Raw genomic sequence first — 13029 nt, forward strand, 5'->3', positions numbered from 1 at the left:
TTGGCCATCCTGGCCTGGCGGAGATAATATTGATTGAATTGTTATCAATGTAGTTTGTAATGGTGAGCAAATTATGTACTCCAAAATCCATATGTCCAATGTTTTTTCAGAAAGAAATGGTCTAAATATTAGGCATTTAGCATACACTTTCAATGGCCGGGTCAAAGTGACCCGAAGACCCTGGGTGTTATATGTTGATACAGGGGGGTGTTGCAAATGCATGACAGGTACCATTTTCATATCACATGTTTAGTACAGTAAATAAGCCAAGCAGAAGAAGTTTCATGGAAAAAATCATATTTTAACATACTTTTTCTTGATGTTGAAAATGTAAAACCGGGTCAAAGTGACCCGAAGACCCTACGAGGGTTAAAGAAGGTTGTCTATTGCGAGTGTTGCCTGCAGTTACAGTACTTCTAGGTTGTTGTTGTTTTTTTTTTTTTTAGTAGTAGTAGTAGTTTTATTTTGGTCATTGGAGCAATACAACGCTACGCATTTTCATTCATTCATTCACAAAAATAACAGACCAAAAAAGGAGTAAGCTGAAGCTAAAAGCTTATTGTGCCTACCCTTTGAGCCATTCTGTTGCTTCAAGGTAAGTTAACATACATGTACAATAGAGACTTGTAATAACCAACGTATTACGCTATGGTTATTTACTCCAGCGACGATGAAACAAGGAATTGAGTTCTCCTAAACAAGGCTTTGTCGATGGGGAAGCATTCCTCCTTCCACCCTATCAAGTATCAAGCCCTGTGGTTAAAGACTGATGGCAAAGAAAGTATGGTTTCTTCACATAATGTAGCAGCTGCAATGAGGCAGACATGATGGTTAAAGGTTTAAACCTGGTGGGAAACAGTGAGGCAGTCATGATGTGAGGGGTTTAAACCTGGTGGGAAACGGCCATGATGTGACGCTACACTCTGCCATTGGAACACAGAGTCACAGAGCTTAGCAGAGATTAGATTCCTCATTGGCTGAACAGAATAGTGTTGTTCACTACTAGCTGTGTCTCTCTTTTATAGTGAATGTAGTATTAAGTATTTAATGTTTGTATTTTAAGCAGGAGCTCTCTCTCTCTCTGTGTCTCCTCTCCACTTAACCCTTTGCAGTGTTTAGCTTAGCACGACATGCTAAAGTTAAACAGTTAGCATGTTGCTAGCAGCCATGCAGCTAGGTTACTAGAACACAGTTGAGTGATGGAGAATTGGAGATGATGAATGAATGAATGAATGGATGTCTTTATTGCAGACAATAAACATTGTGATTTATGACAGGCTGACAGCATATCATCCGTTTTAGTAGTGATAAAAGAACGATGTCTGAATCCTAAGGCAGTGAGCTGGTGGTTTTATTACTACCACTGTCAACTGTATATAAACTATAAATGTCATTTAATATGTGATATGCTGTTACTATTAGCAACCCTTTAGCCCAGGGCTCAGCAACCTTTTGAAATGAAGTGTCGTGTTTTTATTGTCTAGACAGTCAGTGTGTCATGTCAACATACATTTGTACGGTCCCCATTTTAATGACACGCCTTCAAACATTCTGACATATTTTGATTGCCAGGACATTGTTATAAGGATCATTATAACTTTCTCCCAGACTCCCTCCCCAGTCAGAGTTTTAATTAATATAGAATATGTGCAGGATGTCATTTTATATAAATTAGGTGACTTCATTTAAAAAGATTTGATTTTAAAATATAAATAGTCTCTCTCACACTGTGCCAGTGTGCCAGTGATCACCCTCCCCTGTGCCAATGTTGGCACCGTGTCTAAGGTTGCTTTACACATCTGATGAAGCAGATTTAAACTCTTTTCTCAGTGTGGCGGAGACAGCAGAGATATAATCTATATAATATAACATATATCATGTATATATCTATGTGGCGGAGAGAGTCGCAGCCCCAGCCTGAAGCCTCAAAGTCAAAAGTCTAGTATCTGCCCTCGTTACATAGGGATATCCCTTTGGAGTAATGGTTAAGATATTGGCACTTTCACGCGGGAGACCTGGGTTCGATACCGGGTGGGGAGGTTCGGATCACCTCTGTTACATCAGTACAAGTGACAGCAGAAGCTATGGAATCAATCAGTATTGTTATTACGGTACAAATCATTGGCATGGCATTCTCTAAATATACATAGGCTACATTACATACAGATTTACATACAGATTTCTGAGCTGCATAAAAGTGGTTTGGTGAAGTTTTCTAAACAAAAACAATCCCTCCCAAATGTTGCTGAATATAATTATGTCACCATGATTTAATTGATTGTTTAATTTTCATGTCCAGCCCTCATGGTTTATATTAGACACCATTTAACGTTTACAACACGTTTATATTCACATAATAATAAATTACATGCCATTACAGCTCAGTCTGCTCTCCCAAGCTTGACAAATACAATGTGCCACAACAACAACTCCTTTCCCCAAATATATAATTTAGATATAGATAAGGTTTTTCATCATCTAACTCATAGAACTCACCACAAATAACTATATCATCATATTTAGGTCAATAAAATAATACAATGGACCTCATTTTCAATTTCACCAAGTTGACAAAACAAACAGTATCTCTCTTCCTGGAGTGGTATTAACATGATGCCACTGTGAGCTTGTAGATCGGCTATTTCTGATGATCAACCAAGTATAGCTCAGGCTTTAGTCAAGTAACAGCCTGATGGGTGGCAAGGGGCAGTGGAGGAATTCAGAACAATCAATAATCAATGAGAAAGTTCTTGCTTTATTCTACAGCTTTGTTCTTATTTCATCTGATGAAACATTAATTATGAGAGGAAGCTGATTCTGTGTGATATATTAGACTTTAGATTCACCCCAAAAGTCCATTGTGTTCAATGGAGGGTTGGTCAATCTTTATCTGACATCAGAATACATGACATAAATGGCCAACCATACTTTGCCCAAAATTGCACCTTTCTACGTAGTTCACTCCTGCTCTGGTGTTGTTGCAGGTTTGAGACCCTTCAGTACTGTTAACTCCCTGAGCCCTGGCAAGACCCTTCAGTACTGTTAACTCCCTGGAGCCCTGACAAGACCCTTCAGTACTGTTAACTCCCTGAGCCCTGGCAAGAAGGATGCACCAACCCTCTGAAGACTGGAGGTCTCAGGTGAGTGTAAACTGTCTGGGTAATAATAATTATGATAATTGAAGTGAGTAACAGATGACAGGAGGGGCTATGGGTTCATTTAAGAGACTAGTAGGACATAAACAGTGTTTATTTATTGTCATCCCAACCTCCCAGGACTCTTTAGAGACTAGTAGGACATAAACAGTGTTTATTTACTGTCATCCCAACCTCCCAGGACTCTTTAGAGACTAGTAGGACATAAACAGTGTTTCTTTATTGTCATCCCAACCTCCCAGGACTCTTTAGAGACTAGTAGGACATAAACAGTGTTTCTTTATTGTCATCCCAACCTCCCAGGACTCTTTAGAGACTAGTAGGACATAAACAGTGTTTCTTTATTGTCATCCCAACCTCCCAGGACTCTTTAGAGACTAGTAGGACATAAACAGTGTTTCAGGACTCTTTAGAGACTAGTAGGACATAAACAGTGTTTCTTTATTGTCATCCCAACCTCCCAGGACTCTTTAGAGACTAGTAGGACATAAACAGTGTTTCTTTATTGTCATCCCAACCTCCCAGGACTCTTTAGAGACTAGTAGGACATAAACAGTGTTTCAGGACTCTTTAGAGACTAGTAGGACATAAACAGTGTTTCTTTATTGTCATCCCAACCTCCCAGGACTCTTTAGAGACTAGTAGGACATAAACAGTGTTTCTTTATTGTCATCCGAACCTCCCAGGACTCTTTAGAGACTAGTAGGACATAAACAGTGTTTCTTTATTGTCATCCCAACCTCCCAGGACTCTTTAGAGACTAGTAGGACATAAACAGTGTTTCTTTATTGTCATCCCAACCTCCCAGGACTCTTTAGAGACTAGTAGGACATAAACAGTGTTTCAGGACTCTTTAGAGACTAGTAGGACATAAACAGTGTTTCTTTACTGTCATCCCAACCTCCCAGGACTCTTTAGAGACTAGTAGGACATAAACAGTGTTTCTTTATTGTCATCCCAACCTCCCAGGACTCTTTAGAGACTAGTAGGACATAAACAGTGTTTCAGGACTCTTTAGAGACTAGTAGGACATAAACAGTGTTTCTTTATTGTCATCCCAACCTCTCAGGACTCTTTAGAGACTAGTAGGACATAAACAGTGTTTCTTTATTGTCATCCCAACCTCTCAGGACTCTTTAGAGACTAGTAGGACATAAACAGTGTTTCTTTATTGTCATCCCAACCTCCCAGGACTCTTTAGAGACTAGTAGGACATAAACAGTGTTTCTTTATTGTCATCCCAACCTCTCAGGACTCTTTAGAGACTAGTAGGACATAAACAGTGTTTCTTTATTGTCATCCCAACCTCCCAGGACTCTTTAGAGACTAGTAGGACATAAACAGTGTTTCTTTACTGTCATCCCAACCTCCCAGGACTCTTTAGAGACTAGTAGGACATAAACAGTGTTTCTTTATTGTCATCCCAACCTCCCAGGACTCTTTAGAGACTAGTAGGACATAAACAGTGTTTCTTTATTGTCATCCCAACCTCTCAGGACTCTTTAGAGACTAGTAGGACATAAACAGTGTTTCTTTATTGTCATCCCAACCTCCCAGGACTCTTTAGAGACTAGTAGGACATAAACAGTGTTTCTTTACTGTCATCCCAACCTCTCAGGACTCTTTAGAGACTAGTAGGACATAAACAGTGTTTCTTTATTGTCATCCCAACCTCCCAGGACTCTTTAGAGACTAGTAGGACATAAACAGTGTTTCTTTATTGTCATCCCAACCTCTCAGGACTCTTTAGAGACTAGTAGGACATAAACAGTGTTTCTTTATTGTCATCCCAACCTCCCAGGACTCTTTAGAGACTAGTAGGACATAAACAGTGTTTCTTTATTGTCATCCCAACCTCCCAGGACTCTTTAGAGACTAGTAGGACATAAACAGTGTTTCTTTATTGTCATCCCAACCTCCCAGGACTCTTTAGAGACTAGTAGGACATAAACAGTGTTTCTTTACTGTCATCCCAACCTCCCAGGACTCTTTAGAGACTAGTAGGACATAAACAGTGTTTCAGGACTCTTTAGAGACTAGTAGGACATAAACAGTGTTTCTTTACTGTCATCCCAACCTCCCAGGACTCTTTAGAGACTAGTAGGACATAAACAGTGTTTCGGGACTCTTTAGAGACTAGTAGGACATAAACAGTGTTTCTTTACTGTCATCCCAACCTCCCAGGACTCTTTAGAGACTAGTAGGACATAAACAGTGTTTCTTTATTGTCATCCCAACCTCCCAGGACTCTTTAGAGACTAGTAGGACATAAACAGTGTTTCTTTATTGTCATCCCAACCTCTCAGGACTCTTTAGAGACTAGTAGGACATAAACAGTGTTTCTTTATTGTCATCCCAACCTCCCAGGACTCTTTAGAGACTAGTAGGACATAAACAGTGTTTCTTTGTTGTCATCCCAACCTCTCAGGACTCTTTAGAGACTAGTAGGACATAAACAGTGTTTCTTTATTGTCATCCCAACCTCCCAGGACTCTTTAGAGACTAGTAGGACATAAACAGTGTCTCTTTATTGTCATCCCAACCTCCCAGGACTCTTTAGAGACTAGTAGGACATAAACAGTGTTTCTTTATTGTCATCCCAACCTCCCAGGACTCTTTAGAGACTAGTAGGACATAAACAGTGTTTCTTTATTGTCATCCCAACCTCCCAGGACTCTTTAGAGACTAGTAGGACATAAACAGTGTTTCTTTACTGTCATCCCAACCTCTCAGGACTCTTTAGAGACTAGTAGGACATAAACAGTGTTTCTTTACTGTCATCCCAACCTCCCAGGACTCTTTAGAGACTAGTAGGACATAAACAGTGTTTCTTTACTGTCATCCCAACCTCTCAGGACTCTTTAGAGACTAGTAGGACATAAACAGTGTTTCTTTATTGTCATCCCAACCTCCCAGGACTCTTTAGAGACTAGTAGGACATAAACAGTGTTTCTTTACTGTCATCCCAACCTCTCAGGACTCTTTAGAGACTAGTAGGACATAAACAGTGTTTCTTTACTGTCATCCCAACCTCCCAGGACTCTTTAGAGACTAGTAGGACATAAACAGTGTTTCTTTACTGTCATCCCAACCTCCCAGGACTCTTTAGAGACTAGTAGGACATAAACAGTGTTTCTTTATTGTCATCCCAACCTCTCAGGACTCTTTAGAGACTAGTAGGACATAAACAGTGTTTCTTTATTGTCATCCCAACCTCCCAGGACTCTTTAGAGACTAGTAGGACATAAACAGTGTTTCTTTATTGTCATCCCAACCTCCCAGGACTCTTTAGAGACTAGTAGGACATAAACAGTGTTTCTTTATTGTCATCCCAACCTCCCAGGACTCTTTAGAGACTAGTAGGACATAAACAGTGTTTCTTTATTGTCATCCCAACCTCCCAGGACTCTTTAGAGACTAGTAGGACATAAACAGTGTTTCTTTATTGTCATCCCAACCTCTCAGGACTCTTTAGAGACTAGTAGGACATAAACAGTGTTTCTTTACTGTCATCCCAACCTCCCAGGACTCTTTAGAGACTAGTAGGACATAAACAGTGTTTCTTTATTGTCATCCCAACCTCTCAGGACTCTTTAGAGACTAGTAGGACATAAACAGTGTTTCTTTATTGTCATCCCAACCTCCCAGGACTCTTTAGAGACTAGTAGGACATAAACAGTGTTTCAGGACTCTTTAGAGACTAGTAGGACATAAACAGTGTTTCTTTACTGTCATCCCAACCTCTTAGGACTCTTTACAGACTGACAGCCAGTCCTCAGGGGAGGACAGCCAGCCCTTAGAGGATAGTTAACATTTAACTACTGTACTGAATTCACACCAGCAGCTGTGACATAATGTTCACAATTGGCAAAATCCAATAAAATAGCCGTGTCCAAGATACAACTCACTAGCGCTGGGCAATCATATCTTTTCATGGCATTTGGAGCAGGCAGCCATAATGTTCACCACTGTGTGTGAGAGTGCAGGCCAGAGTGAGCTTGATGTCGCTGAAAGCAAGGTTCATGTTTGATAAACGTCTAGATTTCTGTACTCAAAGTCAAATATGTTAAAACATACCATCAATTCTGGAAAAAAGTATGGAATCTTTAAATGAAAAATGTGTAGGAACCCTGCACTCACTCACTCTGTCTTGCTCGCTCCCGCCCTGTTTTTTTTTTTTTTTTTTTTTTTAGATTTGTTTTGAGGCTTTTATGCCTTTATTGACAGCGTGTCACAGGTTCGAATCCCGTTGTTGTTGTTGTCTTGTGCCCACTAATACAAAGATTCTTCATTGTGCTTCTACTGAATTATTAACCAAAATAAATCAGATTTAGTTTTCTTTTTTAGCTCATCCAGAAAAGCACTGTGCTAACTGACGCCCATTCATTATCATTAACAATGTTGCTTAAAACAACTGTCCTTTTTGTGTTGTTGTGTGTTTAGCCAATGAGAGTTCCAGTGTCACTGAACACACCTGTGGGGCCAATAAATCGACGGCTCAGCAGATCACTAGACGATGTTAAGCATGTTAAAACATTCTTCTACAAAGAACGCATTGGCAGTGAAACTCGCACCATGGAGTTCAAAAGAGGACTTGGTAAGGATTCAGAAACACCAAACACCACTGAACACCAAAACATCATCTAATTGTATTTGTGGTCTATTTTTAATGGATATATAATTATTTATATTCAATCAACACAATATGTGTAAGAATTAACTATTAAATATATGGAAATGAAAAGAACACCAAAAATCCTTTAGGGATAGCAGTCCTAGCAGCAACATTAGAATGAATCAGAGGAAACTTCAGGTAACAGATTAAGGTTCACTTAAGACTAGAGAGTTTAGATAAGAATAACATTTAGAGTCTAACAACACACATCTGCACTTCGTTTAACTGAGTTAACACATTGTTTTATCAATAAATACACCTTCCCTAAATAACCTGGCCGTGAACATGGAAATGATCAAAACATGGCTCTTACACTGATGTCTATGTTGTTTACAGAATGTTTAAGTGTACATATTTTCTTTACAGGACAGTTCGACGACAACGTGCGTCGTTACGCCTGTGCCTTCCTGAATACCGAGGGTGGACGGCTGATGTTAGGCGTGGATGACGACGGCTATGTGCTGGGGAACAAGATGGACTTCAGAGAACGGGACAAAAGATATGGACAGAAGATAGACGAGATCTTGAAGAACTTCAAGCCTCCTGTCATGCCTGGCAGCTACAGTGTGGACTTCCTGCCTGTCCGACCTGGAGCTGAGGACAGCTGCCAGCTGCCAGGGGGGGGGAGAGTAGATTTTACAGACCTCACGGTGCTGTGCCTCACCCTCACACCTCCCCCCGTCCACATACAAACACCTCTGCTCTACCAGACGGACAAGAACAAGGTGTTCATCAGGCGCGATGGGAAGGTGGAGGAAATGAATGCTGGTGCCATCAATGAGTGGTACTTACAGGTAAGACCATTTCATCCATCCATCTTTAGCCGCTTCTTTAAGGGAGATACCAGCCACCCGTCTGAGAAAACCCATTTCTCTAAGGGAGATACCAGCCACCCGTCTGAGAAAACCCATTTCTCTAAGGGAGATACCAGCCACCCGTCTGAGAAAACCCATTTCTCTAAGGGAGATACCAGCCACCCGTCTCTTTAAAAATACATTTGAGTCATTTTATCGTCTATTCAGGCATGATAAATTCATGACCAACACATGTCCTTTGTTCTGGTGAACAGGCATTGGGAATGCTACACACCAGATCACTGACAGATTATTGTTGTTGTCATTATATCATGTAATATCGTCTATTCTAATGGATCTTTATACCCATCAGAATGCGGTCATCTAATGAATCCTCATAAACACATTGATCAAGTTGGTGCATGTTGTGTTTGCAGATGTGGTCGAATCAACTGGGGTGGAAGTCCAGGGAAAATGACCGGCTGAAGGGCATCATAAAGGAGCTTCGGACCAGGCAGGAGAGATCGCAGAGCCCTCCGGAGAGCTATTCCGATTTTATGGAGCGCTATTCCGATTATCCGGACAGCCCTCCCAAATATCAGGAGAGCCCTCCCAATCACCAGAAAAGGAAGATGGCAGAACCAGTCTCGGAGGAGTCTGCCAAGAAGTGGAGTCCAACTCCAAGTGGAGAAGGTAAGGATTAGAGGGGCATGAGGGGGATGGGGGTGTATGGAGGTCTGGGGGTGTGTATGGAGGTATGGGGGTGTATGGAGGTATGGGGGGGTGTATGGAGGTCTGGGGGTGTGTATGGAGGTATGGGGGTGTATGGAGGTATGGGTGGAGGGGTGTATGGAGGTATGGGGGGGGTGTATGGGGTATGGAGAAGAGGTAAGGATTAAAGGAGTGTGTGTAGCTGTCTGTAGTTGATAAAGCACTCAGTCACCTTTGGACCACCAAGCTAATGTATTACTATTTTGATGTAATATCAAATTATAGCATTTGTTTCAATCAATACAATATCTGTGGGAAAAGATGTGCTTTTGGAATAAGATAAAATAAACTGTTGTTGATACTGATGATGAAACTCATGTGTCAGCAACATACAGTAGGATAGTTACAGATACATTCATGTCATAGCATCAACATATTACAGTATGTGTGTCTAAATATTTTCCCTCTCTGTCTGTAAAGGAGATTATGTGTTCTACTTTTTGAAGAAAGTTATTATTATTGTTTTATACTTTATTAAAGTCATTTAACATGCACTCATCTTCCAGAAAACAAAATTCGCTATCATTTCACTTTTTTTTGTTATTGCCCTTTAAGGACATCTTGACCTTTTTTTTTTTAAGTGCAAAAAAAAAACACCACCTACACAACAATGAAATAAACCACTTTACAGAGACCAAAAAAATAATATATATATAAAAAAAAAATAAGATAAAGAGGCTTTTTAGTTTGATGATTATGTCTGAGATACTTTTGGTTTGAAAAGAAAAATGGACAAATCAATAGGTAGAGTTAAGTGGGCGTGTTATCCTTATTTAATAGATAAGAGGCCCACCTTTTTTCAAATACATTTTCTTTACCATTAATTTTATATGTCATCTTCTCCATAGAGTACATGTCCTCCAGTTTCTCCAACCATTTATCCATCCTGGGAGGTTCCGAACTTTTCCAGCCCCTTGGTTTGAAGAAAGTTAGAGATGCTGAAGTCCTCAAGGTGATGTGCCTCCTCCACCACACAGTGTGAAACTATATTCCCACTGAGCATGCTGTCTAAAAGTGGTCTAATAGTGGTATAGATTTGAACGTTTTTTAGTCGTCTAAACTTAGACTAGAGACTAATAGACTTCTAATAGTCGTCTAAATATAGACGGTCTACATTTAGACGACTATAAGAAGTCTATTAGTCGTCTAGTCTAAGTTTAGACAACTAAAACACTTTCTAATCTATACCACTATTAGACCACTTTTAGACGGCATGCTCAGTGGGAACTAAATAAGCGTCTCCCCGGTGGTCACCTCAGCCTACCTAGATGTTTTACTCTCCCAACTAGCTCCTTAACTCTTCCACCTCAGCCCACCTAGATGTTTTACTCTCCCAACTAGCTCCTTAACTCTTCCACCTCAGCCCACCTAGATGTTTTACTCTCCCAACTAGCTCCTTAACTCTTCCACCTCAGCCCACCTAGATGTTTTACTCTCCCAACAAGCTCCTTAACTCTTCCACCTCAGCCCACCTAGATGTTTTACTCTCCCAACTAGCTCCTTAACTCTTCCACCTCAGCCCACCTAGATGTTTTACTCTCCCAACTAGCTCCTTAACTCTTCCACCTCAGCCCACCTAGATGTTTTACTCTCCCAACTAGCTCCTTAACTCTTCCACCTCAGCCCACCTAGATGTTTTACTCTCCCAACTAGCTCCTTAACTCTTCCACCTCAGCCCACCTAGATGTTTTACTCTCCCAACTAGCTCCTTAACTCTTCCACCTCAGCCCACCTAGATGTTTTACTCTCCCAACTAGCTCCTTAACTCTTCCACCTCAGCCCACCTAGATGTTTTACTCTCCCAACAAGCTCCTTAACTCTTCCACCTCAGCCCACCTAGATGTTTTACTCTCCCAACAAGCTCCTTAACTCTTCCACCTCAGCCCACCTAGATGTTTTACTCTCCCAACTAGCTCCTTAACTCTTCCACCTCAGCCCACCTAGATGTTTTACTCTCCCAACAAGCTCCTTAACTCTTCCACCTCAGCCCACCTAGATGTTTTACTCTCCCAACAAGCTCCTTAACTCTTCCACCTCAGCCCACCTAGATGTTTTACTCTCCCAACAAGCTCCTTAACTCTTCCACCTCAGCCCACCTAGATGTTTTACTCTCCCAACTAGCTCCTTAACTCTTCCACCTCAGCCCACCTAGATGTTTTACTCTCCCAACTAGCTCCTTAACTCTTCCACCTCAGCCCACCTAGATGTTTTACTCTCCCAACTAGCTCCTTAACTCTTCCACCTCAGCCCACCTAGATGTTTTACTCTCCCAACTAGCTCCTTAACTCTTCCACCTCAGCCCACCTAGATGTTTTACTCTCCCAACTAGCTCCTTAACTCTTCCACCTCAGCCCACCTAGATGTTTTACTCTCCCAACAAGCTCCTTAACTCTTCCACCTCAGCCCACCTAGATGTTTTACTCTCCCAACAAGCTCCTTAACTCTTCCACCTCAGCCCACCTAGATGTTTTACTCTCCCAACAAGCTCCTTAACTCTTCCACCTCAGCCCACCTAGATGTTTTACTCTCCCAACAAGCTCCTTAACTCTTCCACCTCAGCCCACCTAGATGTTTTACTCTCCCAACTAGCTCCTTAACTCTTCCACCTCAGCCCACCTAGATGTTTTACTCTCCCAACAAGCTCCTTAACTCTTCCACCTCAGCCCACCTAGATGTTTTACTCTCCCAACTAGCTCCTTAACTCTTCCACCTCAGCCCACCTAGATGTTTTACTCTCCCAACAAGCTCCTTAACTCTTCCACCTCAGCCCACCTAGATGTTTTACTCTCCCAACAAGCTCCTTAACTCTTCCACCTCAGCCCACCTAGATGTTTTACTCTCCCAACTAGCTCCTTAACTCTTCCACCTCAGCCCACCTAGATGTTTTACTCTCCCAACAAGCTCCTTAACTCTTCCACCTCAGCCCACCTAGATGTTTTACTCTCCCAACAAGCTCCTTAACTCTTCCACCTCAGCCCACCTAGATGTTTTACTCTCCCAACAAGCTCCTTAACTCTTCCACCTCAGCCCACCTAGATGTTTTACTCTCCCAACTAGCTCCTTAACTCTTCCACCTCAGCCCACCTAGATGTTTTACTCTCCCAACAAGCTCCTTAACTCTTCCACCTCAGCCCACCTAGATGTTTTACTCTCCCAACTAGCTCCTTAACTCTTCCACCTCAGCCCACCTAGATGTTTTACTCTCCCAACAAGCTCCTTAACTCTTCCACCTCAGCCCACCTAGATGTTTTACTCTCCCAACAAGCTCCTTAACTCTTCCACCTCAGCCCACCTAGATGTTTTACTCTCCCAACTAGCTCCTTAACTCTTCCACCTCAGCCCACCTAGATGTTTTACTCTCCCAACAAGCTCCTTAACTCTTCCACCTCAGCCCACCTAGATGTTTTACTCTCCCAACAAGCTCCTTAACTCTTCCACCTCAGCCCACCTAGATGTTTTACTCTCCCAACTAGCTCCTTAACTCTTCCACCTCAGCCCACCTAGATGTTTTACTCTCCCAACAAGCTCCTTAACTCTTCCACCTCAGCCCACCTAGATGTTTTACTCTCCCAACAAGCTCCTTAACTCTTCCACCTCAGCCCACCTAGATGTTTTACTCTCCCAACTAGCTCCT

This window comes from Nannobrachium achirus, assembly GCF_963921795.1.
Source record: "Nannobrachium achirus genome assembly, chromosome: 17".
NCBI classification, from domain to species: domain Eukaryota; kingdom Metazoa; phylum Chordata; class Actinopteri; order Myctophiformes; family Myctophidae; genus Nannobrachium; species Nannobrachium achirus.